At 42.0% G+C, this 24,069-nt stretch overlaps 1 protein-coding gene and 1 pseudogene across 9 annotated transcripts in view; one reads left to right on the top strand and one right to left on the bottom strand.

The window, feature by feature from the left end:
• The window catches only part of AUTS2 (activator of transcription and developmental regulator AUTS2), a 1,101,951-nt gene that overhangs the window by 349,886 nt on the left and 727,996 nt on the right, over positions 1–24,069 (top strand). The window lies entirely within an intron of this gene.
• On the bottom strand, positions 7,179–9,712 carry LOC308499995 (heat shock protein HSP 90-beta-like; annotated as a pseudogene). Its single transcript has one exon. The product of its transcript is annotated as a heat shock protein HSP 90-beta-like (transcript).

The following is a 24,069-nucleotide window of genomic DNA, read 5'->3' as shown; positions in this document are numbered from 1 at the left end:
ATAGTTTTCTGAGTTTTTTTTAATTTTTGTTATTGAATTCTAAAATTTTCTCTTAGTTCTTCTTTATATCTTCTATTGCTTTGCCATGGCTTGTTTCTTTGCTGTGGGTTCCTGTGTTTCTTTGGTTTCAAGCCTGTTTGTAATTGCATGCTAAAGCACTTTTATAGTGGGCACTTTAAAATCCTTGTCAGAAAATTCTAATATGTCTATTAAACATAATGTTGGTGTCTTTTGGTTGTCTTTTTTCATCCAAGTTGAGAGTTTTTGGTATAAAGCGTGATATTTGGTTGAAACCTGGGTATGTAAGGTGTTATGTTTGAAGACTCTGAAAAGTCTTATTTCAACTTTCTGTTTTTAGCTGGATTCTTCTTACAGCTCTCTGGCAAGAGAAGGGGACTGCCACGTTGGGGTAGAAGTCCTGATTTCCAACTCGACCTCAGTTGTCACCTGAAGGGGAGCGGAGGTCTCCTTCTTAGTGCCAAATAGGAGTTCTGACTCCCTTCCAGGACTCTCTGGTACCGTCCTGGCTGGGCAGGGTGATCGTGTCTTGGTATTGCTTTTCTCGTGGCCTCCTGACGACGTGGGCGTGGGGCGGCCGTGTCAGCACTGAGCAGGCATTCTCCCCAGTGCCTTTTGTTACACCACCCCAAAGGGACAGGTAGGACGCACCTGTTCCTACCCTGCGAGGCTGGGAGTCTAGGTTCCCATGTGGTCTCTGCCCAGTGGAGTTGAAGGCCTAGAATCTCCACTCAGGCTTCCGTGGCACCAGTGGGATGTGGAGGTAGAGTACCTCGTTCAACTCTCTTGAAGGTGGATGTCTGTGCTCCCCACTCACCTTGCTGATGGGCGATGGGGTATGGCCAGATTTTCCTCTGGTGTTTGCAAGTTGTTTGTCTTGCTAGTTTGGCTCTTTCCTGACCCTTTATCTAAAGACAGCCAGCTTTACTTGGGGAATTTTTGGTATCTGGTTTTGGCATTTCTGAGTTTTTGGCTTCTTCAGCTCATAGTATAGGATATATGAGGCAAAAAACAATGAAAACAAAAACCTAGAGAACTCCGCACTATTTCATTTTTTGAGTTCTCAGTTTCTAGGTGGTCCGCCTTCTGTCCACCTTTCAGAGTATGTTTGTTTTATCCATAATGTCCAGGGTTTTTATTTGTACTTTGTGTGAGTAATAGGGAAAAGTATGTCTAGTCCATCTTCCTGGAAGCAGAAGTCCTCTAAGATGCTTTTAAAACAGTGAATAAATAGCACAATATTTTTAAGTGTTTGCATTACATAGGGCCTGATAGCAAGTGTTCAATAGAGGGTGATAATTGTTTTCTATTACGTTCTTTATGTTTCTCTCAGTTATGCTTGAAATATCGTCATACCTTTCTAATCTTTGCTGGAAACAGCTCCATTAGACGTTACGTTGCTTTATTTAAGTTGAATTATGAGAAACATAGTTACATCTTGATACCCATTCTTTGCTATTCCACCAAGATACAGACCCATAAAAAATACCATCTTTGCAATGATTTTCTTTTTTCAGGTAATTTTGACAGTGCATTTTTGTATTTAGATTGGAATTGTTCATTGTGGCTTCATTGAAAAATTGTTAGCCTCTTCATCTAGAAAAAACATAGTACAGGAAACAATAGATTTTTCTTGAAATACTCAATCTGATGAGGTGTTGAATTAGGTGGGGGAAAATGATTACAGATTTTTTTTTTTTCCTTTGGAAACGTGTTCCTCTGAACAACTGCTCTGAGATTATTAAAAATATTTTTTAACTGCATTGCCAGCCTTGCTTATCTGTCTAATAAACTTAATGTACTCTAACTCAGTCTTTAATTTCAGAGTTAATTAAAAATTTACTTAATACAGTTTGTTTGGAAATTTACATAATTGTGGCAACTGTACCTAAACTCTTACTAATATTTTATCAAATTTTATTGAGTTCTTCTGTTGGAAGCAGTAAATTTGTGTCACAAAACCAATTGGGAAATTCAGAATAAATTTAAGCTATAGAACATAAACTATGGAGTGTTGGCCAGGGAATTCTTTATTCTCACTTGATAGGCAGTAGAATTCGGACAGGGTGGAACCTTGTTTCTTCTGCCCTTATTTGTTATTTGCTGGAGGAAAACATTTCTCCATTCAGAGAGTGGGTGGACTCATTTCAAAGACTGTTCATATTTGACAGCTAAAATAAAAACACTTAAGGATGGGCAAGTGCTCAAAAGTTCCAGGGGCTTCTTTTCCAATGGAAGGATTTCTATCACAGTCATTTTCTTTGCATACATACAAGGAGGAAAATGGAACCTGTTTCAAATGTCAAATTTGAAGACTATGTTATTGCTACCACTGTACTTCAGAAATAAAAGATGCAGCTACTCTAAATGAAAGGCGGTGTTCCAGATTATTTTAGATGAGTATGCAGAGGACTGCAGCCGGTAGTCGAGCACCGGGTTCTGAAGAGGACACAGTACCTCTCATGTGACTTTCGCCAAGCATTGGGACCTGAGGTGGTGCCAAAAGCACACACAGGCTTTCCTTTCCCGGCAGCTCGTTGTTAAAAGGCTGTTTGCCACAGTTGCGGCACAAGAGGGATTTAAGAGGGATATGGACTCATACCCTTTTTTCAAATGATATTTTGCCATTTTTTTTTCATTGTTTTAGAGCACTTGGAATGGCTTTATATATTGCATGGTTTTGTTTGCATGAATAAATGAGAGAGTGAATTAATGAGTTTGGTTTCCTAAATTAGAGGTTTTTGCTGTACACACATTGAAACTAGGCTTCTGTTCTCTCCCCACCCCCCACCCGCCCACAGGAATAGTGCCACCCACCTCCCCACCCAGTGTCTTTAAACAACCTGTCCCTCTGCCCTCTTAAAATGTGTGCACTCAGAGTAGTTGGAGGAGCTCACAGTGTTACAGAAAGCAGGATAGGTAGTTCCTTTTTACTGAGGGAGAACAAACATCTCACTGAAATTGCATAAGTGATGTTTTACGTTCACTTTGCTTTAAATGGTAGCTTTTACCTGCAGATGTTTGGAAGAAGGAAGACATTCACATCCCACTCATTTTATTTGTTAGGCCAAAGTAGATCTGGTTACACACTTTTTTGTTGTCATCATCTGGTAGAATACTTCTTATCTGACACCATCAGTTCCATTGTGCATTTACAAATTAGAAACAGTCAATAAAGCTTGAAATCATTAAAAGAGAAAGTATATGCTTAAATACTATACTGTATGGGGAGAGAAGGGATTAGGCGCCCTCTCACTAATCTTTGGTGTAGATCAGTGCTTTGCCTTCAGTACACATTGGAATCACTCGGAGCTTCACTCGGAGCTTTCATAAACAGAATTGCTATGTCCAGGTATCAACCCTAAAGATTCTGAGTAAATTGATCTGAAGTGCAGCTTTAGCATTGTGTTTTGTTTTGTTTTTTAAAGATCTCTAAGGGTTTAAAATGTGCAGTGAGAGTTGGTTTGAGAATGGTTCCACTGATTTGTGTTCCAGTTGTTCTTTCTTGAAGTAACCACATCCATAATGCATCGACCACACTGTCTATAAGGGATTACTAAAACCACTGAAATAACTTACACACGTGAGTAGTGTGAGTGCAGAATCATTTTAGGTTCCCCTTCCCCGCCTTTCATAGTTGTCTCATAATAATTCAACATTTTTTTAAGGAGCCCCCTTTATGGTGCTCAGCTTAATTTTTTATGGAAATATTATCTCACTTTCATTTTGCATTCATCACTGGTTTACATGATATTTAATTAAATAAGAAATAAAGCTAGCATCAACAGGTTTGGGAACAGTCTACTGTGTGTGAGTGCATGATGCCCTGGCATCTTGTAAGGAGCATTCAGTATGTTTCACAAGGGAAATGAGGGCCATCAGCTGATTAGCTGGTCAGCTGACAGGAAGTCAGTCAAAAGATAATTTATTGTAAAAGATATGTGGTTGGCCTGATTTTAGGTCAATGAATATTCACCTACAAGAAGTTGGGATATGTTTCATTTTTATTCCGTAAGTGAATATTTCATTTTTATTTTCGTTTTTAATTTCTTATTCTGGACTTTAGGTTAATTAATGTCTGATGTTAGTACTTAATATACATGGATATAATCAATATAATCACTGTCATCTCAAGAGTGAGAACTGTTTCTTGCCTGTGGTTTTATATTCGATCATAACCTGTAAATGATACTCATTATGAGCCCTCATGACATACGTCAGCCCTTAAGAGTCTTGAATTCAGTCTGATCTTTGAGTATCACAAGTTTTGAAATACACTTTGCACTAGATTTGTGAATAAATTGGAAAAACGTAAGACTGCATTTCAGGACTGCATAAGTGGTATTGCCCCTACTGAGACGTACAGGTAGACATGAGAGCGTCAGGAGGCCCATAGCCTCTGTGAGATTGGCAGGCCTCTCAGACTGTGATCTCTTCTTTTACCACTCGGTGTGTGCGTCTCTTGAGTAAGTCGTCTATTCTCAGTCGTCTGCGCTAACTGCATTTGCGTTTTACTTTCATTTAGATACCTATTCATGAGTTCTTGTCTTTTTTTGTTTAGCTGCCTGCTCTCATGAACCTGGTTTGTATCTCAAGTTTGTCTTCTTTTTGGATTGTGTCCCTTGAGAACAAGGACTCTTGTCTTCCCCTGGTGTCATGTCCAGCACAGAAGACAGTTTTAGGAACACACTGTCTGAGTGAGCTTTATTGAGTTGGCTGGTGGATCTTAGGCCTCCCCTTGGTACAGGGCAGAGTACCAGGCCTTAGGAGAACGGATCCCAAGACCAGTTGTTTACTATCTTTCCTGGGAGGCAGGAATGGTGTGCATAAGCAGCTAAATGCAGGCACCGCGGTATGTGCTTTTTCCTTCTTACTGCTCTGTTAGATTGTCTTTCAGGAAAGCTGAGTAGCTTAGTGCAGCGAATACTAAAGGGAATGCATTCCTTCCCTCTCAGGGGACGCAAGTGGTGTTTAACACCACTGTACAATCCTCAGCTGTGGCTTTCTCTAATGCGGAATTTGTCTAAGAAAGATTACGAGAACAAGGAAGGCTTTGTGCGCTTTTTCCCCCTTGTTCTTTTCCTTTCTTCTCCCGCTCCTGCTCCAGGCTATCTGTAAAAACATGAAGTCTTTTCTTTGGGCCTCTGGAGTGTGCATGTTATATGTGTGTGAGGCTGAGAGAGAAAAACCGGCGAGAGTGAGGCAGTGCTTGCTAGTGGGAGTCATTACCCACAAGCAAAATGGTCAGAAATTACACAAACGAGTTTGCTTCTGTCCAGCCAACTGACCACTCAGCGAAGCACAGGAGGTGTCAGAGACAAAGCGGGGGTCTTAGCCTGTGATGACCAAGTGGTCTGGCATCTACTTCATCAGTGGAGGGGTCACATGTGCTATGTCCTTGACGAAGATGAAAGCCTTAGAGTTGGTGTAATTTGGCAACTGCACTCAGGTTCTTGCCTTATATAATATTTGAGAACTTCATTACAGGGATGCCTTTCAGCACGAAACAAGGGAAGACTTTAATATTCAGCTAGATGTTTTCGTGGCAAGCAAGGACTCTGAGTCTGGGAGCTGAAATGCTATTTAGTCTGACCACTTCGATCTGCAGATGACAGACAGACAGGTGACACCCAGAATCCCACTGAGCGTTAGAAGCCAGAAGTGTAAACCACTGAGAGGAAGTGCCGGTGCGCTACCAGATACCGGTGACTTAGTTGAACCTTTTCCTTTTCTTTCATTCAGTAGTATTTTTTTTTCTTTTGTTAGGGAAAAGTTATTATAACCCTAACATTAGCACAAGTTTTCTTTTTTTTATGTTCCTTTCAGTGTTTGCCCTTATTTATATTTTATAACGTATGCTATATACTTGTATGTTTCCTTTTTGCACATACGTCATTCGAACGTTTATGTAGTATTTGCCACAATTCCTTTGGGCTTTCATTATAACTGACTAAATTACCCCCTCGTTATTGAGCACTTACATAGTCAGATTTCTTGCTGTCAAGGAGAAAGCCATAGAAAACAATGTGGCGGATATAACTTTTTATTCTCTTAAGTTGGTTTGTTTTTGTTTTGTTCTTCTGGAATGTGAAGCTCTTTTTAATTAAACTATAGTTGACATGCAATATTATATTAGTTTCAGGTGTTCAATAGTGATTTGATATTCCTTTATCCACTTCACCTTATGAAGTGATAATGAGCAGTGTCGTGACCATCTGTCACTGTACAAAGTTATTGCAATATTGTTGACTGTATTCCCTATGCTGTACATTACATCCTGTGACTTATTTATGTTAGAAGTTTGCATCTCTTAATCCCCTTCACCATTTTTGTCCATTCCACCCACTACCCAACCCTCTGGCACCTATCAGTTTGTTCTCTTATCTATGAGTCTGTTTATTTTGTTTTGTTTGTTCATTTGTGTAGTTTAGACTCCACATGTAAGAGAAATGATACAGTATTTATCTTTTTCTGACTCATTTCACATAGCATAATATCCTCTTGGTCCATCCATGTTGTTGCAAATAGCAAGATATCATTCTTTTTAATGGCTGAGTAATGTTCCCCCCCTTTCTCCCTCTCCCCCCGCCAATCTCTCTCTCTCTCTCTCTCTCTCTCTCTCTCTCTCTCTCTCTCTCTCTCTCTCTCTCTGTATCATCTGTCGATGGACACTGTGGTTGCTTCCATATATTAGCTATTGTAAATAATACTGCAATGAACATAAGGGTGCATATATCTTTTCGAATTAGTTTTTTCATTTTCTGAGGGTAAATGCCCAGAACTGAAATTGCTGAATTGTACGGTAGTTCTATTTTTAATTATTTGAGGAACCTCTGTACTGTTTTCCACAATGGCTGTACCAGTTCACATTCCCACCAACAGTGCATGGGGTTCCCTTTTCTCTACATCCTCACCAATACTTGTTTCTTGTAGTTTTTATGATAGCTGTTCTGACAAGTGTGAAGTGACAGCATTGTGATTTTTACCTGCATTTCCCTGATGATTAGCGAAGTTGAGCACCTTTTCACTTGCCTGTTTACCATCTGAATGTCTTCTGTGGAGAAATGTCTATTCACGTCTTTTGACCATTTTTAATTGGATTATTTGTTTTTTTTGATGTTGAGTTATATAAGTTCTTTATGTATTTTATTTTATTTTTTTTAAACTGCATCTTCTTTATTTTGCATACTTTAATTTCAGAACAAAATAAACAAAAACTCCCACAACACACAACATCCAAACCCCCAATGTCAAATGTGGGAAGGGAAGGCTGGAGGCCCTTGTATCCCCACCTTAGGCAGAAAGACAGGAGAGGAGAAAACCACTAGACATGAGCAGAGGAAGCCAGGTGGGCCAGGGCCACCTAGGGCTGCTGGGGGAGCCACGGACACTATACACAGGGCGCACATCTGCAGGTAGAACTCCTAATCTACTTCTTCCATGCGAGATGCATCCTCATCACCCTCCAGGGGGGGGATCTCGTCCGGAACAGCAGCACTGGGTTCTTCTGCTGTCACTTCATCTTCATCAATGCCTAGGCCGAGCTTGATCATGCGGTAGATGCGGTTGGAGTGGGTCTGGGGATCCTCAAGGGAGAAGCCAGAGGACAGCAGCGCGGTTTCAAACAGCAGCACCACAAGGTCCTTGACAGCCTTGTCATTCTTGTCGGCTTCCGCCTTCTGCCGCAGGGTCTCCACGATGGGGTGGTCGGGGTTGATCTCCAGGTGCTTCTTGGCCATCATGTAGCCCATCGTTGAGTTGTCCCGAAGGGCCTGGGCTTTCATGATCCGCTCCATGTTGGCTGTCCAACCATAGGTGCTCGTCACGATGCAGCAGGGTGAAGACACAAGCCTATTGGAGATTGTCACCTTCTCAACCTTCTTATCCAAGATCTCTTTCATGAGTTTGCAGAGGTTCTCAAACTTGGCCTTGCTCTCTTCCATTTTCTTCTTCTCCTCTTCATCCTCGGGGAGCTCCAGGCCTTCCTTGGTAACTGAGACCAGGCTCTTCCCATCAAATTCCTTGAGCTGTTGTACGCAGTACTCATCGATAGGCTCTGTCATATACACGACCTCGAAGCCTCGCTTCTGCACTCGCTCCACAAAAGCCGAGTTGGCAACCTGCTCTTTGCTCTCACCAGTGATATAATAGATGCACTTCTGGGTCTCTTTCATGCGCGAGACATATTCTGAAAGAGAAGTCATTTCATCTCCAGACTGGGAGGTGTGATAGCGGAGCAGCTCAGAAAGGCGTCGCCGATTGGTCGAGTCCTCGTGGATTCCAAGCTTTAGGTTTTTAGAAAACGCCTCATAGAACTTCTTATAGTTCTCCTTGTCTTCTGCCGGCGCGGTGAAGAGCTCAAGGCACTTCTTAACAATGTTTTTACGAATGACCTTCAAGATTTTGCTCTGCTGGAGCATTTCTCGGGAGATGTTCAAGGGCAGGTCCTCGGAGTCCACCACACCGCGGATGAAGTTGAGATACTCTGGGATCAACTCATCACAGCTATCCATGATGAACACACGCCGGACATACAGTTTGATGTTGTTCTTCTTCTTCTTGTTCTCGAAGAGGTCGAAAGGAGCCCGACAGGGTATGAACAACAAGGCCCTGAATTCCAATTGACCTTCCACAGAGAAATGCTTGACTGCCAAGTGGTCTTCCCAATCGTTGGTAAGGCTCTTGTAGAACTCTCCATATTCCTCCTGGGTGATGTCATCAGGGTTTCTGGTCCAAATGGGCTTTGTCTTGTTCAGCTCCTCCTGATCGATGTATTTCTCCTTAATCTTCTTTGTTTTCTTTTTCTTATCCTTAGCACTATCTTCGTCGTCGGAGCCCACATCTTCAATTTTGGGTTTGTCATCATCATCTTTATCCTCCTCTTTCTTCTCACCTTTCTCTTCCTCTGCTTCATCATCACTGATTTCTTTCTCTCGTTCCTTCTCCAAATAAAGGGTGATGGGGTACCCTATGAACTGAGAGTGCTTCTTCACCACTTCTTTGACCCGCCTCTCCTCTATGTACTCTGTCTGGTCTTCCTTATGATGCAAGATCACTTTGGTACCCCGGCCAATGGGCTCACCATGGTCAGCTCATACAGTGAAGGAACCCCCGGCAGAAGACTCCCAAGCATACTGCTCATCATCATTATGCTTTGTGATCACAACCACTTTTTCTGCCACCAGGTAGGCAGAATAAAAGCCAACACCAAACTGTCCGATCATGGAGATATCTGCACCAGCCTGAAGAGCCTCCATAAATGCTTTAGTACCGGACTTGGCAATGGTTCCCAGATTATTTATGAGATCAGCCTTGGTCATGCCAATGCCAGTGTCCACCAGAGTCAGAGTACGTTCCTGGGGGTTGGGGATGATGTCAATTTTCAGCTCTTTACCACTGTCCAACTTGGAAGGGTCAGTCAGGCTCTCATAGCGTATCTTGTCCAAGGCATCAGAAGCATTACTGATCAATTCCCGAAGGAAAATTTCTTTGTTCGAATAGAAAGTATTGATGATGAGAGACATGAGTTGGGCAATTTCTGCCTGGAAGGCAAAAGTCTCCACCTCCTCCTCTCCATGGTGCACTTCCTCAGGCATCTTGAAGGTGAAGAGATGCAAGTACTAGAGAGAAAGGTGCACAGCGACCGAGCCCGGCTCACACACCGCCAGGAGCGCGCGTGGGGGTAACTCAAGAGAAGGGCCTTCTTTATGTATTTTAGATATTAATCCCTTATCAGATGTGTCCTTTGCAAATATCTTCCGCGATTTAATAGGTGACCTTTTTATTTTATTGATGGTTCTCTTCACTGTGCAAAAACTTTTTGGCCTAATGTAGTCCCGTTTGTTTTTTTATTATGTTGCCGTTGTCTGAAGAAACTCATTCAAAAATATATTTCTAAGATTGACGTCAAAGAGTTCACTGCCAGGCCGGCCCGGTGGCTCAGGTGGTTGGAGCTCCGTGCTCCTAACTCCGAAGGCTGTGGTTTGATTCCCACACGGGCCAGTGGGCTCTCAACCACAAGGTTGCCGGTTCAATTCCTCAAGTCCCGCAAGGAATGGTGAGCAGCGCCCCCTGCAACTAAGATTGAACACGGCACCTTGAGCTGAGCTGCTGCTGAGCTTCTGGATGGCTCAGTTGGTTGGAGCGAGTCCTCTCAACCACAAGGTTGCCGGTTCGACCACCTCAAGGGATGGTGGGCTGCGCCCCTTGCAACTAGCAAGGGCAACTGGACCTGCGCCCTCCACATCTAAGACTGAAAGGACAACAACTTGAAGCTGAATGGCACCCTCCACAACTAAGATTGAAAGGACAACAACTTCACTTGGAAAAATGTCCTTGAAGTACACACTGTTCCCCAATAAAGTCCTGCTCCCCTTCCCCAATAAAATCTTAAAAACAAACAAACAAAAAAAGAGTTCACTGCCTGTTTTTTTCTAGTTTTATGGTTTCAGGTCTTATATTTAACTCTTTAATCCATTTTAAGTTTATTTTTGTATATGGTGTAGGAAAGTGGTCCAGTTTTTCCAACACTATTTATTGTAGACTTTTTTCCATTGTATGAATTCTTGCCTCCTTTGTTATAAATTTAATTGATTACATAAATGTATATTTATTTCTAGGCTCTTTGTTCTGTTCCATTGAACTATGTGTGTTTTTGTGCCAGTGTCATACTGTTTTGATTACTAAAGCTTTGTAGTATAGTTTGAAAGCAGGCAGAGTGCGGCCTCCAATTTCAATTTCATTTACTTCTGCTCTGGTCTTCACTATTTCCTTCCTTCTACTTACTTTGGACTTTGTTTTTCTCTTCTAGTTCCTTTAGGTGTAAGGTTATATTTGAGATTTTTCTTGTTTCTTGAGGTGGGCCTCTATTGCTATAAATTTCCCCCTCAGAAAGGATTTTGCTGTGTGCCATAGATTTTGTAATGTTTCCGTTTTTGTTTGTCTCAAGGCATTTTTTGATTTCCTCAGCTGACCTATTGGTTTTTTAGTAGCATGTTGTTCAGCCTTCCACATGTGTTTTTTATCCAGTGTTCCTTTGATTTCTGGTGTCATACTGTTATATAGTATTGTGGTTGGAAAACATGTTTGATATGATTTCAGTATTCTTAAATTTATTGAGACTAGTTTTGTAGCCTAACATGTGATGCATCCTGGAGAATTTTCGTGTGCACTTGAAAAGAATATGTGTCTACTGTTTTTGCAGGGAATGTTCTGTACATACCTAATCCATCTGGTCTAATATGTCACTTAAGGCCAATGTTTCCTTGTTGATTTTGTCTGGATAACCTACGCACTGATTAGGGGCATTTAAGTCCCCTACTATTAGTGTATTACTGTCAATCTCTCCGTTTATGTGTTACTATTTGCTGTATGCATTTAAGTGCTCCTGTGTTGGTTGTATAGATATTTATAAGTGTTGTATCCAATGTTGGATTGATCCATTTATTATTATGTCTTACTCTTGTCTCTTATTCTCTGTTGTAACGTCTGTTTTGTCTAAGTATTGTTACCCCAGCTTTCTTTCCATTTCCATTTGTATAGACACACTTTCAATCTGTGTGTCTTTACATCTAAAATGAGTCTCTTGTAGGCTGCATATGTGTGCGTCTTATTTTTTTATCCATTCAGCCACCTATGTCTTTTGAATGGAACACTAAGTCCATTTACATTTAAAATTAACTGTTGATACATATGTACTCATTGCCATTTTGTTTTTGTACAGGCTTTACAAATGGTGTGTCTACTACCATGTTTCCCCGAAAATAAAATGTAGCCGGACAATCAGCTCTAATGAGTCTTTTGGAGAAAAAAATTAATATAAGTAAATTATTATAGTAAAATAAGACTGGGTCTAATATAATGCCCAGTCTTATGTTAGCTTTTGCTCCAAAAGACACATTAGAGCTGATTGTCCCACTAGGTCTTATTTTTGGGGAAACACGGTACCTTTACTAGATATGTTTGCTTTTACTATTGAGATTTTTTTCTTTCATATATTTTCTTATTTCTAGTTTCGTCCTTTTCTTTTCCATTTAAAGAATTCTCTTTAACATTTGTTACAATGCTGGTTTAGTATAATGAACTCTTTTAGCTTTTGCTTGTCTGAGAAACTCTCTTTCTCCTTCAATTCTGAATGATAATCTTGACGGGTATTCTTGGTTTGTAGGTGTTTTCCATTTCACCACATTAAGTTTATCGTGCCACTCTCTTCTGGCCTGCAAAGCTTCTGCTGAAAAAGCAGCTAATAGTCTTATGGGGGTTCCCTTGAATGTAATTAGTTGTTTTTCTCTTGCTAGTTTTAAGATTCTTTCTTTAACTTTTGACATTTAAATTATTATGTACCTTGGTGTGGTTCTCTTTGGGTTCATTTGTTTGGGACTCTCCTTGCTTCCTGGGCTTAGATGTCTGTTTCCTTCCCCAGGTTAGGGAAGTTTTCTATCATTATTTCTTCAAATAGGTTTTCTGTCCTTTCCTGTCTCTTGTCTTCTTTGGGATCTCTATGATGTGCATGCTAGTACACTTGATGTCCCAGAGTTCCCTTACGCTGTCCTCATTCTTTTAAATTCTTTTTCCATTTTGCTTTTCCAGTTGGGCGATGTCCACTGTCCTGTCTTCCTGATCACAGATACATTCTTCTACGTTATCTGATCTGCTGTTGATTCCCTCTAGCATATTTTTTCATTTCAGCTGTATTCTTTAGTTCTGATTGGTTCATTATTTATCTTGTTGTTGAAGATTTCATTGAGTTGACCCATTGTTCTGCAGAGTTTGATGAGCATCTTTATGATTGCTACTTTGAACTCTTTTATCTAGTAAACAGTTTACCTTTGTTTTGTTTAGTTCCTTTTCTGGAGTTTTGTCTCCTTTTTTGTTGTTGTTGGAACAACTTCTTATGTTTCCTCATTTTGCCTGTTTGTGTCTATGTATTAGGTAGATTAGCTATGTCTCCTGGCTTGAAATGTGGCCATATGTAGAAGGTGTCCTGTGGGGCCCAGTGGTGCAGTCCCCCCAGTCACCAGAACCAGGTGCTCCAGTGTGTTCCTTGTCTGGACCAGTGTGGCCTCCCGTGATAGCTGGGCCACACCTGCTACGGATGCACTGGCAGGTGAGCTGGTCCCTGGCTGTGAGGCCTGCACACAACTGTGGTGGGTACGCTGGTGTGCAGGACAACCACTCTCCCCACCCCCCAGTGCAGCTGGCTGGTGGGTTTGACTGCAGCTGCTGCTGACATGCTCGTGTACAGGGTGGGCCTGTGGTGTTGCTGGCTGGAAGGCCCAACTGTTGGAGACACACTGCTGTGCCCTGGTGCCAATTGAGGCTGCCCACCAGGTATGGTGAGGCAGTGGCTTCTTTAAAGGGATACCAGTGATGGATGAGGCTACCCACTGGATGTGGCAGGGCAGGAGCCACTTTAGAGGGATTCCAGCCTGGGTGGGTCCTCAGGGAAATGCCATCGTGGGGTGAACAGTGTTAGCAAGGTTCATGAACACTGTCAGAAATGGTGCCTGCCAGTGCCAGACCAGATAGATGCAAGAAGAGTAAAGAAAGGGAAAAAATGTGGCAGCCACCAGCACTTCTGTTGCTGGAGAAAGTTTGAACAGATCCTTAGCCCTCCAGCACACAATCTAAAATTAGTCAGTGTGCCATGTTCACATAACCCAGGTGCTTTCCAGACTCCTGCCTCTGCACTGGGACTCGGAAAGAGTGCGACCTTGGTTTCCTGCAGCCCTTTGGCTCTCCCAGACACAGCCCTGGTTGTTTTCAAAGCCAGATGTTATGGGGCTCCTCTTCCCAGTGCAGGTCTCCTGAGAGGGCTGGGACTCAGACCCTCTCTCTTTGGGGGACCTCGAGGGTGTGCTATCCCTCCTAGTTGTGAGTCACCACACGGCATGGAGGCAGGTTGATTCCTGACTAGACTGAGTCTCTGCCCCTCCTGCCTGCAGTGTGGTCTTCTTTATGTCTTTAGTTGTAGGAAATTGTTTGCTAGTCTTCAGGTGGCTCTCAGAGATCACTGTTCTGCATGTTGTCATGGTTTTGGTGTTGCTGAGAGGAGCTGAGCTCAGGAGCTTCTTCCTCCGCCGTCTGGAACCTGATGTCAGCAGCTGTGCCCTGGAATCCAGTGTAGCTTGTCCGTGGAATGTCTCTTACGTCAAGTGTGCAGTCCCTGCAGCAAACGTGTGCCCAGATCGCTGTGCCACTTTCTCTTATTCTTTCTCTCCATTTAAGTGCCTGGCACTGACCTCCGCGCAGCAACGTGAAGCACGCTGCAGCCTTTGGGCATCAAGGAGTGTGCCCACACTGTAGGTGTGTGAGTCCCTGTGGGTGTGAGTATGCGTCACACAAAACACATCTGCTGCTCTCTGTAAGTCAAACAGCTGATGAGGATGAGTGTGGGACTTTGTGTTTCCTGTCAAATTGCTGCTCTACTGGGGAAGGTAAAAGCATTTCCATTAGGATAGCTTATGAGCTGTGTTAATGTTGGGCAAATCAATATCTTATGAAAATGAAACAAATCTGTAATTTTTGGGGAGAAATTATAAAATTAAACTTATAGGTGACCTTTTTATACACTTCTGTGAAGGAATTTTTGAAGAGATGTGCATCAAATTTTGTCGTTTATATGAAATGTATACTCAAAAATATTCTTTCTTCTTTCAGGGTTCTAGGAATGTGACAAAAAAAGAACACAGACATATTTAACTGCAAAATGCTGTGATGCATCAAATAGCACAATTTTTATTCTGTGGAGTTTATCTCTTGACTCTGATTTAAACTATTACTCTTTTTATCACATGGGAACATATAGGAATAATTGTATGGCCAAAAATGTAGGGATTCCTTCCTAATGTTGATTCCAGTTGTTTTACTGTATTTTTTTTTCAAAGAGGTGTGAGTCAAAATGGAAAGTTTTGTGTTAACAAAGCTGAGTGTCAAATGTTTATGAATGTTTTGATAAGAGTCTTTAGTAAATACTTATCTCCAGCAAAAGATTTCCTGATGGTGGAGTCATTAGAACCAATGATTTTCATGGTTTTTTCCCTTCTTGATTGTGTTACATTATTTTCAAGAAAAGGGTGTTTCACTTTGTCTTTGTGGGCAGAGGAGGGTGGACCCTTTCTCCTGTGTTCACTGTAGTGTAAGGTGACGCTCAGGGGAAATCCTTCTCCTTTCCTGGGCCAATTTGTCTGAAATTGCCATAATTGGTAGCAGACAGACTTCATGTTTTTCTTCATTGTACGAAATAACAGTTTCTGGAAATCCAGCCACTCCACTGCTCTAACACTTTCTAATTGGGGGCCTTGGGAGCTGTGGACGGGAGGGGCTGGGCAACCTCTGTCACCTGCCGTTGTTAGGAGATCTTCTTTACTACCCAAAAATCTGGACATGATTAAGAATAATGGCTACTCAGAAATAAGATTTTGGAAAGGATTTTGCTGGCATTTTTATAAAGAAGAAAAACTGATGACAAACTAAAACTAAAGTGAGTCTTCATTCAGCCATGTGTCTGACACCGTTGAAAAGGTCCCCAAGTACACTTTTTCAGCATTTTTGAAGTGTAATTGACAAACAAAATTGTTGTACTCAGAGTGTACAATGTGATGACTTTATATGTGTATACATTGCAAAATGATGACACCCGAGTTAGTTAACACGTCATGTCACCTCGTAAACTTACCTGTGCTGTGTAGGTGTGTGTGTGTGATGAGAAAGCTTCATATCTACTCTCCGCAGATTTGTAACAGTAGTTGCCACACTGTACATCAGAGCTGCAGGACTTGTTCGTCTTATAACTGAAAATGTGTTATAACTAACCGTGGACCAGCATCTCCCCACGTGCCTCGCCCCCAGCCCTTCGCAGCCACCATTCTAGTCTCTGTTCCTATGAGTCTGACTTTTAAAAAAATTCCACATAGAAGTGATACCATACAAGTATTGGTCTTTCTCTGTCTGGCTTACTTCACATAGCACCATGCCCTCCAGGTTCACCCATGTTGTTGCAAATCGCAGGGTTTCCTTTTTTACAGTTGAATAATACTCCTTTGCGCACAGTTGACCCTTGGACATGGGTTTGAACTCTGTAGGTCCACTGTATATGTTGATTTGTCCCATGGGGATGTTGTGGCTCAGTGGATTGTCTTTGTGCCTTTGTGGCAGTGGTGGCAGTGGTGGCAGTGGTGGCAGGCATGCAGCCAACACAAGCATGGGCACTTTCTGAGTGCTAGCAGTCTGGGGTGCTGGCAGCAGCAGTAACCCAGTGCCTGAGGTGCAGATACGTGTGGGGCGGGGGGGGGACTCAGGTGTGCGCATCCGGGCAGCTGTGGGGTTTGAGGGGCATGGCCCTGAATCCGGGGTGGCAGCCCCTTCTGGAGCACAAGCTGTCATGGAGGCTTTTCATTGGCAAAGGTGGTCAGTGTCTTTTGCAGACCAAGCCACTGGGACCAGAATGGTATCCTTTGCATGGCCGATACTGATAGCCCCCACTTTTCTTTGTTCCTTGCTGTCTCCTGAAATCTCTGCCAAGTTCATTTCCCTAGCGTTCCCTTCTTTGTGGTTATTCTGTTTCCTGCTCCACTCTGTTGCTATGGGTTCTTAATTGGACTCTTGAGCCCTGTGAGGGCTATTTTTGTTTGTGGAGGGTTTGTTGGGGGGTGAAATCTAGTATCCCCTACTTTTCTGTCTTGCTGACGTCACTGGTCCACGTGCGTTTTGAGCATGTAAAGGGTGCCGCGTTGCCCCGCTGTTCAGCCTTAGCTCTGCCCGTGATCTGAGTCAGGGAACCAGGTCCAGTAACCTGTGGCTCCATCCCTCTGCTGGCACTGCTTTCACAGGGCTGTAAGGGTGTGTTTGCCTCTCCATAGTTCTAGAAGTGGAAGTGAAAACATAAACAATGGGCGGAGACACTGAGTTCACTGGTTTTCATTGTGGTGACGGTTTGTAACTTCTGGATGTACCAGGCAATATGATCTTGTAACATAGATTCTGTTTTACATTCTCCTGCTAAGCGTCCTCCAGGACTTCTCACTGAACTGAGAGTAAAATCCAGACACGTGGTCACGGCCTGTGAGCCCCCGAGTGGCGCCTGCCCATGGTCCCTTTGGCCTCCAGAAGCCCCTCCTCAGCCTTCTTGTGCTCCTTTGGGCTATTCTCACTGCCCGGGCTTCTCTGCCACACTCTCACATGGGAGGTCCCATCCCACTTCTTAGGCCTTTGGTCAGACATTACCCTCAGTGTCGTCTTCTCTGACCATCCACGTGTGTTTTCCTCTACTTACTTCTGGCTTTGCCATTCCTTTTTATCTCCTTATTAGCAGTTATCACCATCTGAAATCATCTTTTTTGTGAATGTATTTAGTATTGTTTTTGTCTGTCATTTTTCATTGAAAGTGCGTTTAGTGGTAGCAGGACCTCTAGGAAGTTACTTGCTTTTATAGCCTCAGCACCTGGTACAGTGCCTGGCACACAATGGGTACATTAAATAAATACTTGTTGAATGAATGTATGAACAGACAAAACAAGCTTCTGTTGTAAGTACTGTATTAGCAGGAAAAAAAATAAGCCATAAGAAAAGATGAAATACTTCCATTTGCAACAACATGGATGGATCTTGACATTATTATACTAAGTGAAATAAGCCAGACAGAAAAAGTTGAGAACCATATGACTTCACTCATATGTGGGATGTAAAACTGTAAACAACAAAGGTATAAAATAATCAAAACAAAAACTCATAGACATAGACAATAGTTTAGTGGTTGCCAGAGGGTAAGGGGGGAGGGGTGGTACAGATGGTAAAGGGGATCAAGTATATGGTGATGGAAGGAGAACTGACTCTGGGTGGTGAGCACACAATGGGATATGTAGACAATGTGTTTTAGAATTATACACCTGAAATCTATGTAACTTTACTAACCATTGTCAGTCACCCCAATAAACTTAATTTTAAAAAATTGTGATTCTGTTCCTGCACATGTTTCTCATAGTCTGGAATTGTCAGTTGGAATTCTTTACAGAAATCCAGAGTTAGGCTTGCTTGGAAAATCATCTTGCTGATCATAATCTTCCCCTCCTCCCCAACACCACGGCTGTTCTTGGCAGCAAAGCCAGTTTTCAGGTCAGAACTTCAGTGGTCACGCAGACTCTCCAGTGTCCCTGAGGGTGTCCTTGGCTCCTTCACTGGCTAGGACAGCACTCCTTGCTTGAAGAACTAGATTTTCTGACAGTTGAAAGGCACAATAGAAATCGTACATATTGACATCATTGTTCATATGTGTTCTGAACAGGTGCGCACATTTGCTGAGAACTTAGTTATCACAGATCAAATAGCATTACCTTCAGCTTCTACTCAGTTTTCTCGTGCACTGCCATGGCTGACATTCCGGTTTCAGGGTGGGAAACATATTAATAAGGAATTATTGGGTCAATTTTGGGGTTATCTCTGACATAGATACTACGGTATTTACCCTTCCTAATCTTTTATAAAAATTCTTTTCTATTTAATGAATTATATTTTGGAGCTGTAGAAGCAGTAGGTTTAAAGTTCGGGGCTGGCTCCATGTCTAAAGAGAAACTTTGCTAACCTGCATTTGGACTGTGTGCCTGTGGATTCACAGAGACAATATTGAGATGAAAGGATTGAAAATGTTACGTCTTTAACAATTTAAAGCCGCTCTTCATCACGCCATAATTTCTCTTGGATGGATTAAAACATTTTATAGCTTTTATAAAACTGATCTGATACTATAATTCAGTTCACAGGACAATCATCCAGCATTGTGTTAAACTAGATTCAGTGACATGGCGATAGGGAAGGCTGGTCCAGATTAAAGGACGCTAAAGAGATACGACCATCAGACAAGCAGATGGTGAGCTTTGATTGACTCCTTGGCTGAGGGAAATGCTATAAAGGTCATTTGGGGACAACAAGGGAAATTTGAAAATTAGACTTCATTAGATGATTATATTAAATAAATATAAACTCTTCAGTACGTTAATAATATTGTGGTTATGAAAGAAAATGTCCTTGTGTTTAGACTCATGCGAAAGTAAAAGGTTGAAGTAAAGGGGTGAAGTTTCATAAAAGCTGTAACTGTTTTCAAATGGTTCAAAAAAATAGAGAGAGAGAGAGAGAGAGAGAGAGAGAGAGAGAGAGAGAATGTGTGTGTGTGCGCGCCCGTGTGTGTGTGGGGCGTGGGGGAGGGGCTGGAGAAGAGAACAGGCGATGGGAAGCAGAGGGGAGGCGCATGTGGAAGGGTGCTGAGTGTTCACTGTACTCTTCTTCTAACCTCTGTGAATTTAATTTTTGCATGAAAACATATTGTGGAAAAACATAATAAAGAGAAGCGAAGTATGGAAAAGCAGTGATACTTTAAGGAGGTTTTTCACCACTTCCAAACTGTGAAAGACAACTTGCTATTTGTAAACTAAGTCCAATTTTCATCTTTATTTAAATATTGAGATTTATGATGAAATAGATTTTAGTTGGTACATTTAGATTCTATTAATGGAACTTGTTCATAAAATGATTCTATGCAGACAAATAATATTATTTAGTTTATCAGAAATTAATACTAGGAAGGTAAAGTAGAGGGAAGGTTGCCTTCCAGTAGGAGCATTTTGTTTTAAACTCAGTGTGTTTCTGCCCAGGGAGAAGGGAAATGTGTTTACCCATTTTGTTCATTGTTACTCTCAGTACGAATTTTGAGTATTTGATTTGTTTTACAATATCTAGTTCCTTTTCGTATTGTGTCAGGTGATACCTTATTTCACATTTGAATGGTAAAAACAGTCACGTTCTTCCAACCGAAAAGAGTTCTGAGGAGAAGGGAAAGGGGGCAGATGAGTGTGAGTGAGAGCCTGCCAGTGACTAACAAAGCAACCTCAGCCGTGACGTTGTCACTGGCCTCAGAGACATGGGTGGGTAAAATGCCTCTTGGAAAGTGGATGTCTCTTCATGCCATAAAGAATGATATTTACCTCTACCAGTCTTCTCTTTGTGACCCACATTCTTCCATGAGTCACTTAGAAAACCTAGAAAAGATGTGTTTAGAATTCCTTTAGCCCAGCCTTCTTTCTGTATAAGGGAGACTGCGTCTTTCAGGAGAGTGTGAGACTTAGCCCGGATGGCCAACTGGCACCATGGCGCTGCCTCTGGAATTCAGTGCCAGTGTTTCTGACCTCTGCAGTGCATCCTGCCTTCACGTAAAAAAGATACCAAGCTTCTCAGATTCTTTGTACATGGATCTGCAAGAATGGATAACATTTGATGCCAGGTATCATAAGGGTTGTTGTCTGTTTTGTACACTGCCGTTTTCCTGGTACCTGGAACACTGGCTCCAAGGTGATAGATAGGCACCCACTAAGTAACTTATTAAATGAGTGCGTGAACCAGAACTGAATGACCTAGGACCAGATTTATCGCTGCCCATTGAGCAAGGTTTCAGGGAAATCATCGATCTGCTAGAACACCACAGCCCATCAAAGTACTTTGTGGTCTAAACTGAAACGGTAGACATGGGTTTCCTGTTTAATTCCCAATACTCCCGAGAGTGGTAATGCATTAAGCTCCCTAAGCTCAGTGGTTTACTAACTTAGTGTGAATGATTTCAACAACCCTTTCCCTAGGAGCACGTTTGGATGAAAGGAGGGGGAGAGTGTGAATAAGTAGAAAAGAGTGAAAAAAGGAAAAGAAGGACGGGAAAAAAAGGAAGATGAGAAGATATAAGACAACCTTTGAGTGTATTATGATTTGGGGCAAGACAATTTTACTGACATGTAGGTTAAGAAATATTATACTTTATGATACAGTGGTACCTCGGTTTTCGAACGTCTCCGTGGATGAGCATTTTGGTTTACGAACGCCGTAAATTTTATGGATCTATGGTACCATTAGATAGTAAAATTCATGCTAAATTTGCAGTTTTAGGGGTTGATTTTAAAGGTCTGGAATGAATTAACCATTTTGCATTACTTTCTATGGGGAAACCATGCCTCAGTTTTCGAACATTGCAGAACTCGAACAGTCTTCCGGAACGGATTATGTTCGAAAACCGAGGTACCACTGTACACAGCGTGGAATGGTCTGTCAAATTCATTCCCGGGCCTGTGGCAGGAAGTTGTAATGTATCATCTGTAACTCAAGGTGATCAGGGCTTGCATTCGGTGAATCTCCTCATTCTCAGCACCGTGCGTGGCACCTCAGGACAGCAGCTCATGCTCTCTGGGTGGCGTGTTGGCCTCATGGATCAGCATGCTGCCCCCTTAAGCATAGTGTGTTGTGTGTCTGTTGTCACTGTGTGTCACTGATGCCTCGAGAAACCTGTTTGAAAATGCTGACGCTCTTAAGTGGTTTGAGGAAATGTTGAGGATCAGATACATTCATTATGTGCAAAATTCGTGTTTAGGTAGGAAGTTGTTGAAATCATGATCCCAAATGAAGAAGTGAACTCCTCAGAACAGCTGTTGACAACAGACAGGATCTAGCATGTCACAGTGTCTGTCATGTTATAGTTATTCAATAAAATATTTGGGGTATGGGATGACAGGGAAGAGGAGAGAGGAAGAATGCTTGTAACTGGCTCATTAATTTCAGTTGTGAATGCAACCAGGCTTTTGGCTCCAGAGCCTGTTTCTCTATATTTTGAGGGCTTCAGACGGTATCCATAATAGTTGCTTCTACCTTTTAGATGTGTGCATGAGTGAACTAGGGAAAAAAGAGTAAATCTGTTTTCCATGTAAAATAGAAGTGATTTAAAGACAAAAATGGCAATACAAAGCCACAGTCTGAATTTGTGCATGCTACTTCACCTCTCTGTGCCTCAGTTTTCTCATGTGTAAAACAGGGCTAATAATACGTACTTTGTACAGTTGGGTGGTGAGCATTAAAAGACATAATCTGTGAAAAGGTGTCTGGATAGAAGTCGTACCTGACACATTGTAAGTGTCCACTGGCATGTTCGCTCTGAATGCTGGTGGTCAGACATACTTAGATTAAGCCTGAAAGAGGGGGGTAATATGCCGTTCATAGAGGGAATACTGCATAGTGGGAAGAGGAGACTTGTGTTTAGTAAAGATGTGGAATAGTGTGAAGAGGTGAAATCTGTGTTTAATTTATGTGAAAGTTATTAATTAGTGAAAAGGAAGGGGAACCTACGAACTGGAGCCCAGAGCTGAAAATGTATTATAGCAACGTGTGAGAACAGATTGCTCTCGACCTTCCGGGAGAGGTCAGTACAGGAAGCTCTTCAGTTCTCTACTTCCTCTCACGTATAATGGGGCTCAATTTCATTTGTGTTATTAGTAAAATGACTTGAGGTGCACGCAGGGAGGCCAGCTAGGGGATAGAGAATAGGAAAGCGTTTCAGAAAGGTAAGATGGAACGCAGATCTGGGCCACCTTGTGTCAGTTAAACATTTTATTTTTCTAGTGGGCCTTCCTGGAATGAATAAGCAGTGTCCCCAGCTTATCCAGGTGTTCTGTCGGAATCATGACAGGAGCAGCTCACTGTAAGAAAACCAATCTGATGAAAATAGTGGCTAGCTGGTTGTCATCATACCCCAAATGGACTCACCAGGAGGTAACCCTTGAGTGAGAAATTCCTTAAAACGCATAAGGAAAGACACCATGGTTAACACATTTGGAGAACAAGTATGTGGTGTTTACCACATGATAATAGAAGAAATGAAATTTTAGACTGATTTCTGAGAGCTTAGATCAATTGAAATATAACAAGGAAATTATTAACACTATATGATATGTTAGTTTAAATTATTAGGAAGTTATCATGGAACTTTGGGTGTTTATGATGTGTCAAAGTAGGTTTATTCATGATTTAAAAAAAAAAAAAGGGTACTGGTCCAAGCAAATATTTAAGGTGCCTACAATAGTCGTTCCCTCTCCTCAGCTCAGTGTATTAAATTGGTCGTCTGTGCAAGTAACCTTCAGCATGAACAGCTTCATTATATTCCTTCTCGGAATTGCTCTGGGTCCTTACATCTATCTAAATTCCTCAACAATCATTTCTAGTCTACTGCTTGTGTGGTCTCAGCTTTTAAAACAAACTAAGGTTGTTTCTGCTAATTCCTAACTGCTGTAGTATTTCGTAGTAATTAAAAGCTAGTGGTTGGAGGTTTAGGGAAGATTTAAGAACAACTGGTTCCAAAAATATCTGCGTCCGTTGTGTGTTCTGATGTGTTTGTGTGAATGTGGAGTGGGACGAGGATATGTTTTGATTAGGCATTTTACTTTGTTCAAAGGGCTTTTTGGAAAACCTAGAGCATTTCAGTGGAATTATAGTTCGTAATGGCTGTATTCTGATAAAATCATGGCGTCTTAGGAATTCAGGTGACAGATTATCTCTCATTTAGTGGTGTGTTGATTTGTGGGCAGGTAATTCTCCCTGTTTTGAAGCAGCTCCCCAGGCACCCCCTGTTGCAGTCCCTTCCACTAACAGACATCTGTGAATTAAAAATAAATACTTGTGGTTTAGGCGTGTGATCAGGGGCATGTGCGCTTCTCTCTTTTCTGCCTGTGGGAGATGTTTAAAAACTGGAAATTCATAAGAAGAGCTGCATTGTCCGATAGTCCTGATGGCATCCACTGGCCCTTTTCTCTTGTGGACAGTGGGGCATCTATTCCTTTGCGGGGCCTGCCAGCTAGCCTTGTTCCCAGAGTTCAGGACTTCGGAACCACAATGGGCTTTGCCAGGCTTTGTGGCCTTAATAAGGCCCCTGTTATTGGCATTTCAAATATTGTTATACCTGTCAAGTCTGACTGTACGTGCTCGTGTGTGTGTGTGTGTGTTAGATTGGGGGCTGGAGGCTTTCTTTAGAGCCACGACTGATGGGTCACATGCTTTTTCTCAAGAGTGCAAACAAGCACTTTTTGTTTAGGCTCAGTAATGCTTGGCAAAGAAATATAGCTGTAATTATATATCCTAGTTTGTGTTCCTGTCTCCCCATCTTAAGTTTTACTCCCCATCTCCCAACTTTATATAAAAGCAGCTAGCATTGGATGTGAAATAAATGTCATGAGTGAATAATAATTTCTTTCATTT

The sequence above is a fragment of the Rhinolophus hipposideros genome (genome assembly GCF_964194185.1).
Source record: "Rhinolophus hipposideros genome assembly, chromosome: 7".
Classification (NCBI taxonomy): Eukaryota; Metazoa; Chordata; class Mammalia; order Chiroptera; family Rhinolophidae; genus Rhinolophus; species Rhinolophus hipposideros.
This window is presented reverse-complemented; position numbering and strand designations above follow the sequence as displayed.